We start from the raw sequence: 16,302 nt of genomic DNA on the forward strand, positions 1-16,302 counted from the left end.
ACTCTCAGCTTCTGAGGGCTTTCAGCCCATCCTGGCAGGGAAGGAGGAAGGAGCCATTTTATTCAAAGCAGTGGGCCCATGATCAGTGGCTGATCTTGAAGTAGAAAACACAGGCCAGAACCAGGGGCCAGTATAACTTTTGAAGGCCCACCCCTTATGCTTCTTTCTACCAGCCAGGCCCCGCCTCTTAAAAGCCCTATATTCTTCAAAACAGTACCATTAACCGGGAGCTGAATTTTCTGAACACGAGCCTGTGGAGATGTTTTAAGTCCAAAAGTGCCACAGCCTCCTTTACTACAGATTCCACTGGGAAGACACTGGCAAAGTGACTCTATCTAGGCCTTGGGAGAGGGTAGGTGGTCATTGGCATGAAGTCCTGCTCTGAGTGGGTCGCCTGGGGACCATGGACCTAGCTCTCAGCCAGCTTTCTTCCTTACCCATCCCAAGGAAGCTGTGTGCTGCGCTGCCTATAGACGAGTTAGGCTGCAGGTTTGGAGAGCTGCCTTCCTTCTTCATATCTTTTCAAACAGCATCAGGTCATGGGGACAAAGGCCCCCGGAGTCCTCCTCTTTGAGGAACAGGAAAAATATTACAAAGGTCACACACACAGATTTGAAACCAGATTCATCTTGGTTCCAATCACGGCTCTGCCCCGTGGGCAAGTGTCTTAATCTCTCTGGGCCTCAGCTTCCCCACCTGAGCACAGTGGAGGATTAGAGGACCTTCCTCACAGAAACATGGTGACAGTGATGACTTCAAGGCTCTTAGCATAGCGCCCGGCCCATCGGAGCCCGCCACAAACGGTAGCTGTTACTACAATGGTATCAAAAGTGTTTTTCATCACGTTCCTGTTCTTTGAAAATCAGAGTGAATTTAGAGGCAGAGGACCTGGCTTAGAATCTGGTCCTGCCTCACCTCACTGTTCTTTATGTCCGTCCGTAAGCCCCGGGCCTCTCTTTCCTGGTCACTGAGAAAGAATGTCTGTCCTACTGTGTTGTAAGAATTAAATACCATGAAGGATGGGCAAGGGTTTTGAACGTCCAGAGCGGTATAAAGGAAGATCAGGAGCCCAGTGTCCCAACCTCCCTTTTATCTCTCTGGGATAACCACAGCCTGGTACTCAGTGCTCCCAGGCTAAACCCCTCGCCTCCCTCGCTTCCCAGAATCCCTCTGGCATTAGTATTCCCACCCTGTCCGAATCGTTTTTGAGTCTTTCTGTCTCTGAGGCAATCCTAAGTCTCCCAAGATCAGCCCACACCTCATACACTCACACTCAGTGTGTAATCCAAGTCCCATTGCTGTTTGCTGTCCCGGGATCCACTGGTCTTTGAAGTCCCTACACAGGCAGCTTGAGGGAGAAGCTAACCTGTGACTTTGTCCCAGTGAGTTGAACCAATTTAGTCGGGCTCCAAGCTAAGTGCTTAGTCTCATGCAGATCTGGGTCAGCGGCCACTTCTCACCCACGCCCTTTCTAAGTTAACTGACAATTCTGTCTTTTCCTTGCTTCATGCCTACGGGAGAAGAAACAACGCAGGAATTCATGACCGACACCGCTCAACACCTCTTAGACCTTACTGGAGCGCCCGAGAGGTGCTCAGTGTTCACCGAGACTGTTATTGTTACAATCCCAATTTCCCAGCATTCCCCCACCCCAGGAGAGGCCACCCACACCCCACCTGGATTTCTCCCTGAAGCCAGTCCCAATGTGTCCTGCTCTTCCTGTGCAGGCCCAGCAAAGGCTCAGGACCTGGTTTTTCTTCATCTTACTCCTGTCTCCTGCCCTGGCAACAAGGGCGGTCCACTCCTCTGGGATATGTGAGTAGTAAAATCTTCAGCGGGCCTCTCATCCTTCATTCTGTGACAGAACTTGGCATCTCCATGCTTACAGATGTCTTTGAGACAGATCAGGCCTGTCCCGAGAGGTCTAGGCTCAGGGGAAACCAACAGCATGTGCACGTGGCAGCCAGTGGCTAGAATGACAGGGGTGAGGAGCCCATGGAATTGGATGGTCAGAAGATGGGCCTCAAAGGGGTGGGTATTTGAGCAGAGTTTCCCTTGCTGTGATACTTTTCATGCAGAGTGTATTTCTATTTTACGAGAGGGCGCGGGGCAAAGAAGCAGAGAGAGAGGGCAGTGGGCCACCAAAGAAATGGTCCACCCAAATCGAGCTGAACCGATGAGTTTATTGGGGTCAGCGACAGGAGCATGGGTGGAAGGCTACTAACAGGAAACTGAATAACATGAGCCACTCACAGCATGACTAAAAATCCCCCACCGCCCCGCTGGCATAGGTGAGCATTTGGAAAGGCTGCATCCCCAAGACTCCCGCACAGCCTGCAGGCCGCTCCACTGTGTCCTCTGCCAGGCCAGTGTTTACTGATTCTATAACTCAACCCAGCAGGGGGCCTCTGGGAGGTCCCATATTTTCCCTTCTGTGGTGAGCCTTCCCGCTCCCTTCTGGGTGGAACAGCTCCATCTGGAGGCAACGTCTAGACAACGCGCCTGAATATAGTAAGAAAGAAGAAGTGTGGTTCCCAGGATGAAAGAAACACAAGGAACATTCCAAACCTAGGGAATGTGGAAACCTCGCAAGAATACGTGTAGTGTGGCGGGAAGGCGAGCATGGGCTGGCATAGAGCTAGGTGAGTCCAAGGCCAGGCGCATGCGCTGTTTGTGGCTGGCAGGAGCATGCTCTATACGGGGCTGGCAGGAGGCAGGTGCTCACTGGAGCCTTGTAGACAAATAGAAAAAAAAAAAATAATGAATTCAGCCTTTGTCTTTCTGGTGATCCTCGTGCGGGGACAGCTTAGCCTAGCTCCCCATCTAGAATATTCAGTAGTGCCCTGGCTTATTTCTGATCGCCAGGAGCCGAATTGTTGGAGGAACAGAATGAAGAGAAGTTGGAAGCGGTGCTAAGAGTTCTCAAGGGCACAAGGGCAGTCACACAGGGAGAGAAATTCCCAGGAAGTGCCCCGGAAACCCTGGTAAAGACCCAAGGTTTGACAAAGTTCTCTCAAGAAAGTCCGTTTGGTTCTTAAAAGTAGCTGCCATGTCCTTCAGATATTAAGTCTCCAGGGTAAATAGTCCCTGCGTGACTCCTTCCTTCCCTGTCTCAAGGACTTCCTGCCGGTGGGTAACTACTGGGTGCCTAAGCTGAGGGTGATGGATTTTCTTTCCTCTGACAAGCCGTGTGTGTGTGTGTGTGTGTGTGTGTGTGTGTGTGTGTGTGTAGCCTCTGGCACTGTGTATATATCCCACATCCTGACTCCTGATTTATTATCTCTAATCCCTGTCTAGGGGGATGGTAAGTCTTCCCTGTAGGAATTCTGGGAGGAGGACTTGCCCATTATTATTTTATCAGGACACCACTGTGTCTTCTGTGGTCCCTGAATAGATGTCACATATTCCTCAGATGATTTAGAGTGTAGACAGCCTGGGGCCTTGCTGTACCCTAAACTGGGGGCAGGGAGAATCCATAGATTCTTATGAGTGAGTCCCAGAATCTGTCCTGATTTCTATGCCTCTTCTCTCTGCTTCATGCCAAGCCTGGCCTTGCACATAAGTGAGACTGTGAAAAACCCTGGGAAGATGGCATCTTGTTTTCCCAACAATGTGCATATGAGCATCTGAGAAGTTGCTGCCTGGGGCCACACTTTACATCCTCAAAACCTGTGATTCCAGTTTCCTCCATAATCAGCACCAACAGAGGCTGCAGGGGCACCTTTGCGTAACGTTTCCTTCTTCAATCAGCTCAGTTTGGCAAATGTGCTCCCCAGAGCATGAGAGAGAAAGCGTAGGGTAACCAAGTCTTCAGCCTACACACTGCTCCCAGGAAGGAGCAGCTGTCTCCGTCACCCGCCCTTTCTACCCTGTCCCTGTCCCCATGCACAGTGTCAACTCTAACATGAACAGGGTAATTCCAATGTCACTGGACGCTGAGCCCTCAAGCGCGGATGTAATTTGCTCATGTGTGTTCATCTCAGCAGGGACACCCTGTCCCAGGTCTTTGTGGCTTCCCCCTAGCACACAGAGACTACAATCAGGTCCGTTTGGGAGTGACCCACAGAGCTTCCTTGTCTTATGTCAATGAACTCATGCTCTGCCCACGGTTGCCCTCCATCACTGCCCATGGCTGCCCTCCATCACTGCCCATGGCTTTCCTCTATCCTGCTGAATTAGCTAGGAACAGGCCATTGAGTCAGAGCCTCTAGATTAAATCCTGATACTATACCTTATGATTGACAGCTCTTGGGCGGGCTCTTCCCTTCTCTGAACCTCCGTTTTCTCATCTAGAGACTTCCCTCCTTGGGTTGCAAGCAGGAAATGAAACAATGCAGCAAAAGCAGCTCCTGGGCTGCAGGGGGATGCCGCTGTGTAGATTGCAAGTGGGTAGAAGGGAACTGGGGAAGGATACTTCCTCTCAGGCTGACAGAAAGTCTTGGATGTCACCACTGGATCAGATGAGGAGGGGGAGCGCTGGGCTGGTGTGTGTCAGGGTCACAGTGGCCCTCTGGTGAGACCGTATCTGAGGACATTAGGAGATGAGACCTGCGAGGACTCCTTTTCTCTTCTGCCTGGTACGCGGCAGTGGAATCGGAGCGCAAAGTTCTCACACTAAGTTTTGAAATCATTCCTGTTTAGCTCATCAATAGTTGCCTTATAAGAATGATTCCGGGCCTAAGAAGCATTTTAAGCCTTTTAAGCTCCAAAGATTAGGGTAGGGTAGGCAGAAGACAGATAAACAACAGACCTGAGAGTATTCTCCATGCAGAAGAGTAGATTCTTCACTTGGGCTACGTTAATCCCCACATTGAAACCAGCTGAATATTGTTCTGAGGAAGGAGACTGGGAGATAAGAGAAAGCCCCTCGGCAAAGCCCAACATTGAGCGGTTTGCAGACCACGTCCTTCCTTCTGCAGCAAAGGACACATAGACCAGCCTGTGGAGGACAAATAGAGGGTGAGAGATAGGGGGACCGGGAAAAAGTGGGGGGGGGGGGTCACATGGATGATGCCCAAACCTCATATGAAGGTACATGACATCCTCCCTTCTCAGTCTGGGGACCATTTGCCTGCCTGGGGCACACCCTAGGAAGTCACTGCACCAAGCAATACAAAGGCCAAGAGTCAGGATGGCCAGCCTTGCTTCCCATCCCAGGCAGAAGGACCCTCACAGAGGATGTCACCACTCACCGAGAAGCCACCTAATCTCCATTCCTAGGACCTTGGCCTTCTCAGAGGAGGAAGTCTAGGCTGGAAGTCGAGGCTGGCATCAGAGAGGCCAAAACAGGGTGGAATAGGTCAGCTGGATGCCCACTGAAGGGAACTGGTACATCTTCCAACTGGTCCTGGGACTTCTCAGGGCACAGTGCTCATTTGAATACGTTGGTGGCTTTAAAAGGCAATCCAATGGCTACATAGTCATCTCTAGAAAGGCTGGACTTCAACCTCTGCAGACATAACCCAGAGGAACCAACTCTCGGGAACAGGGATGCGACAGGCCCTTGTGTGCACAGGAAGAGCCCTAGCTGGAAAGCTTGGAGGGCCAGTGGAAACGACCTCTGAACAAGAGGAGGACAGGCAGCTAGAGAGGCACCGATGGGAAAGGCTTCGGACACCTGATTCTTGCTGTCCCCTCCTGTGGGAGATTTTAAGACTTCTAGGTATGATGTAGACCAAGCCCCAGAGCCAAGTGAGAAGGAAGGGCACCGGCTGTGGCAATGGTCCCAGGAGAGCACATTGGAAAGAGAAGCTGTGGTGTCACCAAGGCTGTGGTGTCACCGAGGCTCTGGTCCTCATTCTTGCCTCAGGGAAGGGTCCAGCCTGCTACCACAGGCACGTGGACTCCAGGACACCCTTTGGTTTTGGTGTTCAGCTGCTCAATTCAGGGCCATCTGGCTTCTCTATAATTGCTATTCTTTCCCTACTATAGTATGGAGCAAAAATGGCAGCCAAGCAGGCTTGCCCAGGACTGTACCAGTTACATCACTATGACCCGACACAAGCAATTAAGTGGAAGAAGGTTTCTTTAGATTCATTGTGGGAGCTAGAGACAGCTGGTCATATTCCATTCCAGTCAGGAAGCTGAGGTAAATGCTGGAGCTTAGCTTGCTTCCTCTATTCAGTCTACGGCCCCAGCCCATGAGAGGTAGCTTCCAACATTCGGGGCCTCTTCCCTCCTTGGTTAGACCTTTCTAGAAACATCTTCACCTGTGGTCAAGTGCAGTCAAGCTGCTGTGGATATGAGCCATCCCAGAGACCCAGGGTATTTCTCAGAGCTCAGTGTGGAACAAGGCTGGAGGACAGTGCCAGACAGGCACGGGCTTGTGGGCCACCCTGTGAAACCAGGAGAGGGCCCTATTGAAAAGCAGGTCTCAGATAGCTCTCCAGATTGCTAAGGTGTCCAGCACCTGTCTCTACCTAACCCAGCCTCTCTGATGGATGCCATGGGTCCTTTCACTTCAAAAAGAATTCATGTCTAAGAAAATATGACAACCTTGTAAATTTTACCCAAAGCACAGAGTTTCACAACTAGATCATTAAAGTCAGGCACGGTGGTGCACACCTTGAACTCCAGAACTCAGGAGACAGAAGTAGGACGGCATCTGTGAGTTTCAGGCCCGTGTAGTCTATATAGCAAGTTCCAGGCTTGCTATGGGTCCAGCCAGGGTAACATAGTAAGAACCTGGTCTAAGAATAAATTAGTAAGTTGGGTTGAACTTATAAGAAAGCATGATTTTTAAAAAAAAAAATCCACAATGCTGTCTGACTTATGATTGAAAACAACCCTCCCCTCAAAACCCAGAGGCGGCTTCCTTTCTGTGTCAGTTGTTTCTGGTTTTCTTGCTGGCAATCAGGTCTCCATCCTCGCTAATCTTCCTCTTACCTTGTCTACTTGACGCTTACCTGTTGACCTTTGACCTGGACAGAAGCAGCCTCTCAGACGTCCTCCGCCCCTCTCCTTTCCGTCACCCAGCTAAGTCAAGTCATCTCTTAGCCCCTCTGTTGGCCGAATTCTCTAGACAGGCCACTCATATTATTCAAAAATGCACTCACAGGTCCCAGGTCACAGATCAAAGGTCACAGGTTACCAAGAACAGTCAAGTGGCCCGTCCTTAGGGTCTTTGGTCATAGTTCAGAAATGCTTTCATCTGTGTGACCTCAGGACGGGTGATGAAATACGGTGGAGTTGGGCAGATGCATACAGAGCTGACATCTCAGGCCCAAGTGAAATGGTGAACTCCCAGCCTGAACCACCACACATTTATGCATATGGTGTTTTCCCATGGAGGGTTGGGTCTCTGTAGAAAGCTACATCTCCCAGTTGTTGACGGCATTCTCAGCCGCCCAGGAATGTGATGGCCTCCTTCCCTGCATCAACCAGCGGTGAGTTCTCCTGAGCCTCTTTGCACTTGGATACTGAGAACACAGCCCGTGTAAATGAACAGTTCTCTGAATCCTGGGACTGAGGCATCAGAGGCCGCTGCAGGGATAGATAATAAATAACTATGTGTTTGTAGGCTCTCTCAAAGGTATGTTGATAAAAAGGTAGGGCTCTTCTCTGGAGAAAGATGCAGGTGGGTATTTCAGCAGCTGAGGCCAGAGAACAGGGAAGAGCCTACGATAGGGGAAAGGCTCACACATAGCAGACTGAGGGAAAGCCCAGAGGGAGGGACAGGAATGTGCAGAGCCTGCGGAACGATGGTGGAGAAGGACGCCAGGCAGGTAAGGAACTGGGGAGTCTTGTGGCTCAGTTGGAGTTTGGCTGTCAAAGGAAAGTGACCCAGATAAAATGAAGAAAAACCAAGGGGTAGGCACACACAGGCCTGCTTGCCCAGAAAAGAAATTTCATCTAAGCACATTAGGAAGAAGGCAACAGATGATTTCATCATAGAAGCAACTTGACCCAGATTTGGATCCGGAAGGGCAATCTTCCTGAGGCATTCTCTGGTCCCCTCCTTTCTAACCACAGGCTCAGACATCCCACTTTTGTGGTCCTCAATGCAGATGCTATCACCTGTAGCCAGCAAGCTTTCAGAGATCTGCTAGAAGGAAGGGCCATCTCAGGAGAGCCATTCAAACCAAGATCCCCGCATGGCATACTTTCCAGAAGGACTCTTTCATCCCAAGCTGAGAGAATGTTCCCTAGCTTTAAGCGACCTCTCAGAATGTGTGGAGTCTGGCTGGGCACGAAGATGCAGCAGCCTGACGTGTTCGGCCCCCAGGATTCCCACTGGGAATTAGAAGACAGTGTGGCAGCTCTCTATTAACTTTTATATATATTTTTTTTATCACCTGAACTCATTCAAGGTCCCCCTGGCTCCACAGCAGGGGTCCCCATGTGATATCTGCCAGGATCCACCCCCACTTTCAGAGAGCGGGGTTTCTACACTGCCCTCTGCTTTTCAAAGCCTTTCGCTGGTCATCAGAGACTCTTGGGTTGGGCTCTGAGAAACCGGGGACTTGGGGCTTCTTCTCTTCTCGCCCTCTCCCTTTTCTGCCTCCTCCACCCCCTCACTTTCTCTTCTCCTTTATACTGAGTGATCTGTTCACAGCAAGCCATCTCCTGGAAGTGCCCACATGGGATCTGGGCTCCCATCAAAGCCGAGGGAGCTTCCTACAGCCTAGCTCGGGCGTCTGTCACAAGAACTAATGGAGATTTGGAGGCTGCTTCTAGCTTCTTGGGGCTGCAGGGTTGGGGGCTAGGGTGGGCCTGGAGGTTGGGGGTCACAGTTTTCCAATAGGAGTAAACCTCGAACCAAGCCTCCAGGGTTGTTCCACCCTTAGCTAGTAAAATGCCCAGGGCTTTAGATAGTCTGGTGACCTTGCATCTCTTTCTGGTAGCACACAAGTACACCACCCTCGGACTCAGTATTTTCATCTGCAAAATGGGACTAATGGTTATAGCATCCCCTTCTCTGGTCATTGAGATGATGCAATACAGTGAGATGCCTGGGTTAGGCATCCAGCATGTGGAAATGACAAGGGTCCATGCCGTGGCCAGTCAGATTCCACCAGACTGTGAGCAGGCCCTGGGATGGTAGAGAAGATCCAGGCATATCCAGAGTGGCTACAGGAGGTGAAAGAGGGGGAAGGACCCCAGCAAGTGCTTCCTGTTATCTTCTGATCTCCATTGCCCATGAGTGGCCAAACCCACCTAGAAGCCTAGGGCGAAAGAATCTAACCACAGTTACCTCCATCAAAGTGATGCAGGGGGAGTCTGCAGCTGAGAATGCAAGCCGTGTGCCTCGAGTTGTGTGTGATATTGTCACACTTGGCACACACTGTCTAGGCTGTGTTCGTAAGCACAACACAGAAAAGAGCAGAGTCTCCATCTAGCCTCCACAAGGGCCCTGAAGGAAAACGGAAGTAGAGCTCAGAGTGGAGCAGAGCAAGGTCCAAACTCACCTCCTGGGAAAACCAATGTCTGTAGGGCAAGCGTGAAGGGAGGCAAAGGCCGCGTTCAGTGGACAAAGGATGGATCATACAGAACTCTACTCACACGTCAGCTTCTGGACGCCAGGGCGGTTGAGGAGTCAGATATGGAAAGGGAAAAATTCACAAGAGACTTGGGCTAATAAAAGGGAGGGATACTCCTGTCTTCTCTGGGAACAGTAGTCTTGAGTCCTACCTCACGTCACTTCCTCAGGTCATGGAGGCTGCTATGTGTCTTTCTGGATCCAGTTAGCCCTATGTCATAGTCCTGGCAGATTTCTCAGTGAGTAGCATGTGGATGTGCATGACTGGGTGGAATTTGATCCGCAGGTTAAGATGGCACAGAAGACAGGCACAACGTGAAGACAGGCAGAATGTAAGACAGAGGTGGTGCACCTTCTTCTCCAGTTCTGGTCCTCCATCTCCTGTCTACAGATGCAAGTGAAGAGTCAGTGTTTTCACAAGAAAACCAGCCTTCAAAGCTAGGCATGGCCAGACGGACCTGCAATCCCAGCACTTTGGAGGCTGAGGCAGGGGCTAGCAACTTCAAAGCTAGCCCAGGCTACACATCATGGCCCTATCACAAAACAAAAGGCTTTGAAGTCCCTAAAGCAACCTGGACTGTGATTGCTACCCATCCAGAACTGCTACAATGGCTAGGCTAATAGGCAGCTAATAATGTGCTATCCAGCTGTGTCACCACCCAAGTTAGAGATCTCAAGTCAACTGAGAGCAAGAGAGGAAGGATGGTGTCTTGAGGCACTTCCTCAGCAACATTAAGGAGGCCACAACCTAAAACAGCAGTTCTCAACCTGTGGAATGAGACCCTTTGGGGACCTGAATTATCCTTTCACAGGCATCACCTAAGATGGTCTGAAAACACAGACACTTACATTACGATTCATAACAGTAGCAAAATCGCAATTGTGAAGTAGCAATGAAAATAATTTTATGGTTGGGGTCCCCACAACATGAGGAATTGTATCAAAGGGTCACAGCATGAGGAAGGAACAGAGCTTTGGGTATGACAGGTTGCTTGACAGTTGTGATGACTATTCTTGGTCGTCAATTTGACTGCATCAGGGTTGACTCAAACCCAAGCAGCAGGGTACATGTACCTGTGGCGGGATTCTCCTAATTAAACTATTTGGAGTGGGAAGGCCACCTTCAACCCAGATCTTCTAAAGTGGGAAGACCCACTTTTAACCTGGACCACTCCTTCTGGGTGGCAGCCTATATAAAAGACGCAGAAGAAGGACATCACAGCCGTCAAGCTCAGGTTCTTCGCCTGCTTGCCCTCACGGTCTCTGGCAAGTTCATTCCTCCACTTCATTAGATCCTACTTCTCCAGGATCCTAGCATATACTGAAGGCAGCTGAGATATCCAGCCTTTTGGACTTTCTATTAGTAGACAGCCGTTGTTGGACTGTAAGCCACTCTAACAAATCCCCAACCGTTCCTTGGTGTGATGGCCAACCTGACTGAACTTTCAGAGTCGGCGTGGAACACACCACTGAGTGTGTTTGTTGAGGGGGGTTTACAGAGCAGCTTACTGAGGTGGTTAAGACCTCCTGTGGATGTGAGCAGCAGGATCTCATGCACGACGACGCTTGGGCTGGGTTAGCAGGAAAAGGATACTGAGTATCTGTGTGCACTTCTGCTTCCTGATTGTAAACTCGGTGTGACTAGCTGCTTTAAGATCCTGCCTTCATTACATTCCCAGCATTATAGACCGCGCCTTAAACTATAAACCAAAAGGTAAACATTCTCTAAGTTGTTTTTCCTCGGGTAATTTGTTCCAGCACCACTTCAGGACACTGGGCATTGATTCATCCAAGGTCGGTGGATCTAGAACCCAGCTAGCCTGACTTGGAACAGAAGCCTGTGACTCTGCTCTCATGGCTCTGAGCAGGGGATGGACTGGTCATGTTCTCTTTGTCAGGAATGGCGGTCTACCCCTTTCGGGTGGAAAATCCTGCTGAGGGAAGTCTCAGCGGGCAATCACTCGAGCTTTGATTGTTTCTGTCTGTGCGATTTACCTTTTAGAATTGCTTCCTCAGCAAACTCAATCTACTGCTATAGGAAAAGTAAGAATCAATTACCCCAGATAGATAGGTAGATAGTAGCTTTGGGGGAAGAGAAATATTGAACTCTGTCCACACAGATGAGTTTCTGACAAGAAATTCAAGTAATCGCCCTCCTCCCGCAAAGTCCGAGTGGGCGGAGGCAAAACGGGAGGCAGTGAGAATGGGGTCGCAGCCTCCAGTCAGCCTGGGCCCCTCTGCCTTCCCTTGGTTTCCTCAGCAACAAGGCCAGGGTTCTGGAGGAAGCTAGGTGCTATCTTTCTCTTTCTCTGGAGGTAGGCGTGGATTCGAGGGCATAGTCATGGCTCTCCCTTTACATAATAACCGCTTAGGCTGCAGCAGCGCAAGTCCTACCTTTTCCTCCAAGTCTGTACTGCCAAATTGTGTTACTACTCTGGCCTTAATTTACTGCAAAGGGGGAGTAGATGGAGAACCCTGAGACCAGGAGAGGGGGCAGATGCAGAAGACAGGCTGTCACTCACTCTTAGACATCTGATAGGTTCTAGGCTCCTGGTGACTTTTTATTCCAGATCAAACTCTCTGGTCACTGGGGACTGTATTCCAGCAGAGTCCTGATGTAGGCGGACTGTCTAGATGGACCAAAGGCCTTTGCTAATCTCACATCCTCCTTGGCCCTGAAGTTTACCGCCATGACCACCCTCCCTCTGCTGCCTCCTCCCTCTTCCTACTCATTGCCAGCGATCCACCTGGCTCTGTGGCCATCTGAACTCGCAGCCCAATGTCTTTCATCCACAACTGTCATCGTTTCCATCTTGTCACTTGATACCAGTCCTCTGGAATCAGCTCCCACTCTGATTCCTCTTACCTATTCCTACCCCTTTCTGAGCTAAGGTCCCACATTCCCTAGGCTGCCTATGCAACAGAGGATAACCTTGGACTTCCAATATGCTGAAGATATAGGCAGAGACTACCAATACAGGGTTTATATAGTGCTGGGAATTGAACCCACGACTTGATGCATGCTAAGGCAAGCATGCTGCTACTGAGCCACAGGTCTCTGTGGATTAAATTCATAGTGAAGTCTGGGCTGGTTTCCTCAGCAATCTGTCTTGCCAGCTATCAGCAATGGGCTGTTTCTCTGCTTGGCGTGGCCACTGGCTCATGGTCCCTTCTGTCTTCACAAGTTTGCCTCGCACACTGGCATCTTTCTGACTCAGCCAGGAAAGCTTTCCTACTCACTGTTAAGGATTCACAGCTTATAAACAAACAAACAAACGCCTGGGCCCACCAGATAGCCCAAGTCACACTTCTGGTACAAGGACCACATAGTTAATTGCATTTCCAAAGTTTCTCCTGATATAGGAAGCTTAGATTCACAGGCTCTGAGGGATGGATGAGTACCTTTGAAAGCCGTTGTACTATCAGTGTGTTTATCCGTGTAACTAAGTGTGGCTCCACCGCCGGCTACCTATTCTGCACTCACCCAGAAGTCAGACTCAAACCCTTCTAAGAAGTCCTCCTTACCACATATCAAGCACTGTGCGGCTGGCATGAAATACACTTGGCTTCCATGGTCCTCATTTCCAGCAGGTGCGTAAGGTGGCATGCTGCTGAACCTGAGACTGGTTCTTACAGCATCCAGCAATCCCTGTGTTACAATGTCCCCGCATGGCTGAGTTCAAGCTACCAGTCTGAGGGCAGGAGGTGCACAGTCAGTGCTTGCAACCCAGACTGAGCCATCCCTGCCAGTTCTGCCCAGTGTGAATGAAGCCCAGACCACTTGATCAGAGTATCACTTGTGAGTTAAGGATCGCTCAAAAACTTGCTCACTTTTGACAGTTCTCCACGTCAGGGTGTCCCTGTTTGGGTCTGAAGCTATGTGCAGTGTAATCATTTCAAAGTAACCTCTGCAAAAAGAACAGAGCAGAGAGCCAATTTCGTAAGAAGGGACCAGAAGAAGCCCACTTAAAAGGAGACCTGGCTCCAGAGGCCTTTGGGATGTGTTGGCTTCAGTGTGACCACAAAGTCCCAAGAGCCACTATAAGATGAACTTAGCTTCAGGAGAGTATGATTCTTCCTAGAAAACAAACCAGGAGCATGTGCTGTGGGTTCTGCTGTGATTTTTTGGGTGTTTGTGACAAGGGAAGAGTAAAGAATGTCTGGTTCCTGAGAAAATCCCTGAGATGTCATACAAAGCCATTACTGAGCCTCTCAAAGTACATCAGCTTCTGGCTGTTGATATGCTTCTGTTAGCAGTCCAGGGCAGGGATCGTGGCTGACTGGGGTGCTCAGTCTCAGCAAGTTTCCTCCTCTAGGCTTTCTAAGGACTGAACACCAGGCTCAGATCACTGCACTAGTGTCTGAATTGGGGCTTCTACTGCTGTGATAACACATGACTAAAAGCCACCTGTTGAGGAAAGGAGTTATTTCTCTCTGACAGCTTGTAGACCATCATCCAGGATAGTCAAGGCAGGAACTCAGGGCGGGAACCTGGACTCAGGAGCTGAAGGAGAGATCACAGAGGAGCGCTGCTTCCTGGCTTGTTCTCTATGGCTGGTTTGGCCTGCTTTCTTCCACCATCCAGCACCATATACCTAGAGATGGTACTATCCCCAGTAAGGTCAACCCATCCATATCCTCAGTAAAGAAATAGTATCACAAGCTTGCCCACTGGCCGATGTGGTAGAATCATTTCTCCGCTGAGTTTCCCTCTTCCAAAATGACTCTCGCTGTGTTGAGTTAATATAAACACTACCTATGATAATTGAGATCTCATATTCATGTCAAATATCACACTGTAAGAGAGCTGGCAAACAGGGGCCCCATGATCCAAGCCCTGAGCACCTAGGCTCAAATGCCCCTGTGAACAACAGGCCTCAGGATAAGCTACCTACAATGATCTGAGTGGGAGTCAGAGAGGCTCAGGCTTCCAAAGGACCATGAGCAGTGGAAAACACGGGGAGGCCTCTCTGAGTGTTAGAATCTTGTTGTGGCACAGATCTTTAGTCCTAGCACTAAGGAGGCTAAGGCAGGGGAACCTCCAGTCTGAGATCAGTCTGAAGGACATCAGCCAAAGGGACCCAGCAGGACCCTGTAAGAGAGGATCAGTTTTCAAAGACCCATATACAGATGTCCCTTATCCATTGGCTGCTGCAGACTTAACTGTTGACTGAGCTATAAAGATCAACATCTGAATAGATTCAGGCAGATCTTGAGGACCTGCCAACTCCAGAGGCTGCTGTCTCTCTCTTCCTTTTTCTCTTTCTCTTTCTTTCCTTTCTTTCTTTCTCTCTCTCTTTCTTTCTTCTTTCCTTTTTTTTTCTTTTGTGCAGTGGCCCAAACATTCTTTATGAATTTCACATCATACACCACAATCTCACTCATCTACCCTTCCCTTCATACCTACCCTCTACCCTTGCATCCTGCCCCATAACAGAGGAAAAAAGGTAGAAGCTATAGTGTGTCACAGTATACCTTTTGTCTACACCTCTTTGCTTGCAAATGTTCATTGCAATGACCCATTGGTCTGGTTCAAGGCCTCTGGCTTGTGCTACTCTATCAGTACTGGATCCTTACTGGAACTCCTCTCGGATGTCCTATGTTGTCCCATAGTTTTTCATCTGTAGGACCAGCCCCTTCTTGCTTCAGCATTTCATCAATGGGATAGATGTTGGGATGAGCCAATGCAAAGCCCTGGATCTGAGCCTGAGAGATATCCTAGCTGCTTAGCCTGCTAAGTATCTCATGCTTTTGGAGTTAGCGCACCAGCAAACCCTGCAGCCAGGGCCAGTTCTACCCTGCTGCCCAGGTGAGGTGCAGGGCCTACTCTCCAAGTGCTGCAGCAAGTGAGGGGCAGGGAGAGCTTTCCTGTTCTGATGACCTTGGGGTCAGATCTTCCATCTGCTGAAGGTGTCAAGGGACGGGGGAGGGTAGGTGGTTATCTCTCCCTTACCCACGCCACCACATAGAAGATGAACAGTAGGGCCAGCTCTCTCACAATGCCCCGGTAAGGGGTAGAGCCGATTCTGCACAGCCTTCAGACATCGATATGTACCCAGGTAGCAGCCCAGACCAGGGACATCTGCCTAGTCTTCAATGGTCACAGATCCCTGCTGCAGCAGGACCAGGGGTCCAGATGTGGACCCCAGAGGCAGCACAGGTCAGGAGCCCACCATGGTCCCAGGTGGCACCACAAGTACTTCAGGCTGTTCCTCACAACCCTCAAGTCTCTGGTCCTGCTTCCCTTCACTGAGCCCACGTCCTTCTGTTCCTCTCTCCTCTTCACTTCTCCACTTCCTGCATCCTCTGGGTCTCTGAGTGTCTGGGGTCATATCAGAAATGGTCTCGAGAGTTCTATACTCTACCTAAACATTATGGAGCCAAGCAGAGGGCCATCTTGCTCATGGTCTGCTCCACAACGCCTACACAGTCCTGGACTGGTGGTCGTCTCAGGCTAGCTCCCTGTGTGGGCTTCACAGTGCTGGTCTGGTGGTTGTCTCAAGATCGTTCCTCGCCTGGGCCTGCCCACGAGGCCCCTTGTGAGGGTCATCTGTCTTGGGCTCACTCCTACCTAGGGCCCACAGTCCCAGGCAGAGCTCTTCTAGTTTCTGGCTTGTTTCCCATCCTGGATACCTATCTGAACCTGCCTGGCACAGACTGGTGGTTGTCTCAGGCTCTTTTTTTTTTTTTTCGGGGAATGTTAAGCTACTAGTCATTCAGATGTTCACAGGTCAGACCATAGATCATAGACATAGCCTCTCTCTTGCCACCTGCTGACGCCCATGTGACACAGCAGCCACACCTGCAAGGCCGCTAGGGGCAGG

General features: G+C 50.2%; 1 non-coding gene across 1 annotated transcript; it reads right to left on the reverse strand.

The window, feature by feature from the left end:
* Window positions 1–16,174: 16,174 nt before the first annotated feature.
* Window positions 16,175–16,302, reverse strand: LOC114628709. Its single transcript, XR_003712521.1, has one exon. It is a non-coding gene; the product is annotated as a small nucleolar RNA SNORA17 (small nucleolar RNA).

This window comes from Grammomys surdaster, unplaced genomic scaffold, assembly GCF_004785775.1.
Source record: "Grammomys surdaster isolate TR1022 unplaced genomic scaffold, NIH_TR_1.0 66, whole genome shotgun sequence".
NCBI lineage: Eukaryota > Metazoa > Chordata > Mammalia > Rodentia > Muridae > Grammomys > Grammomys surdaster.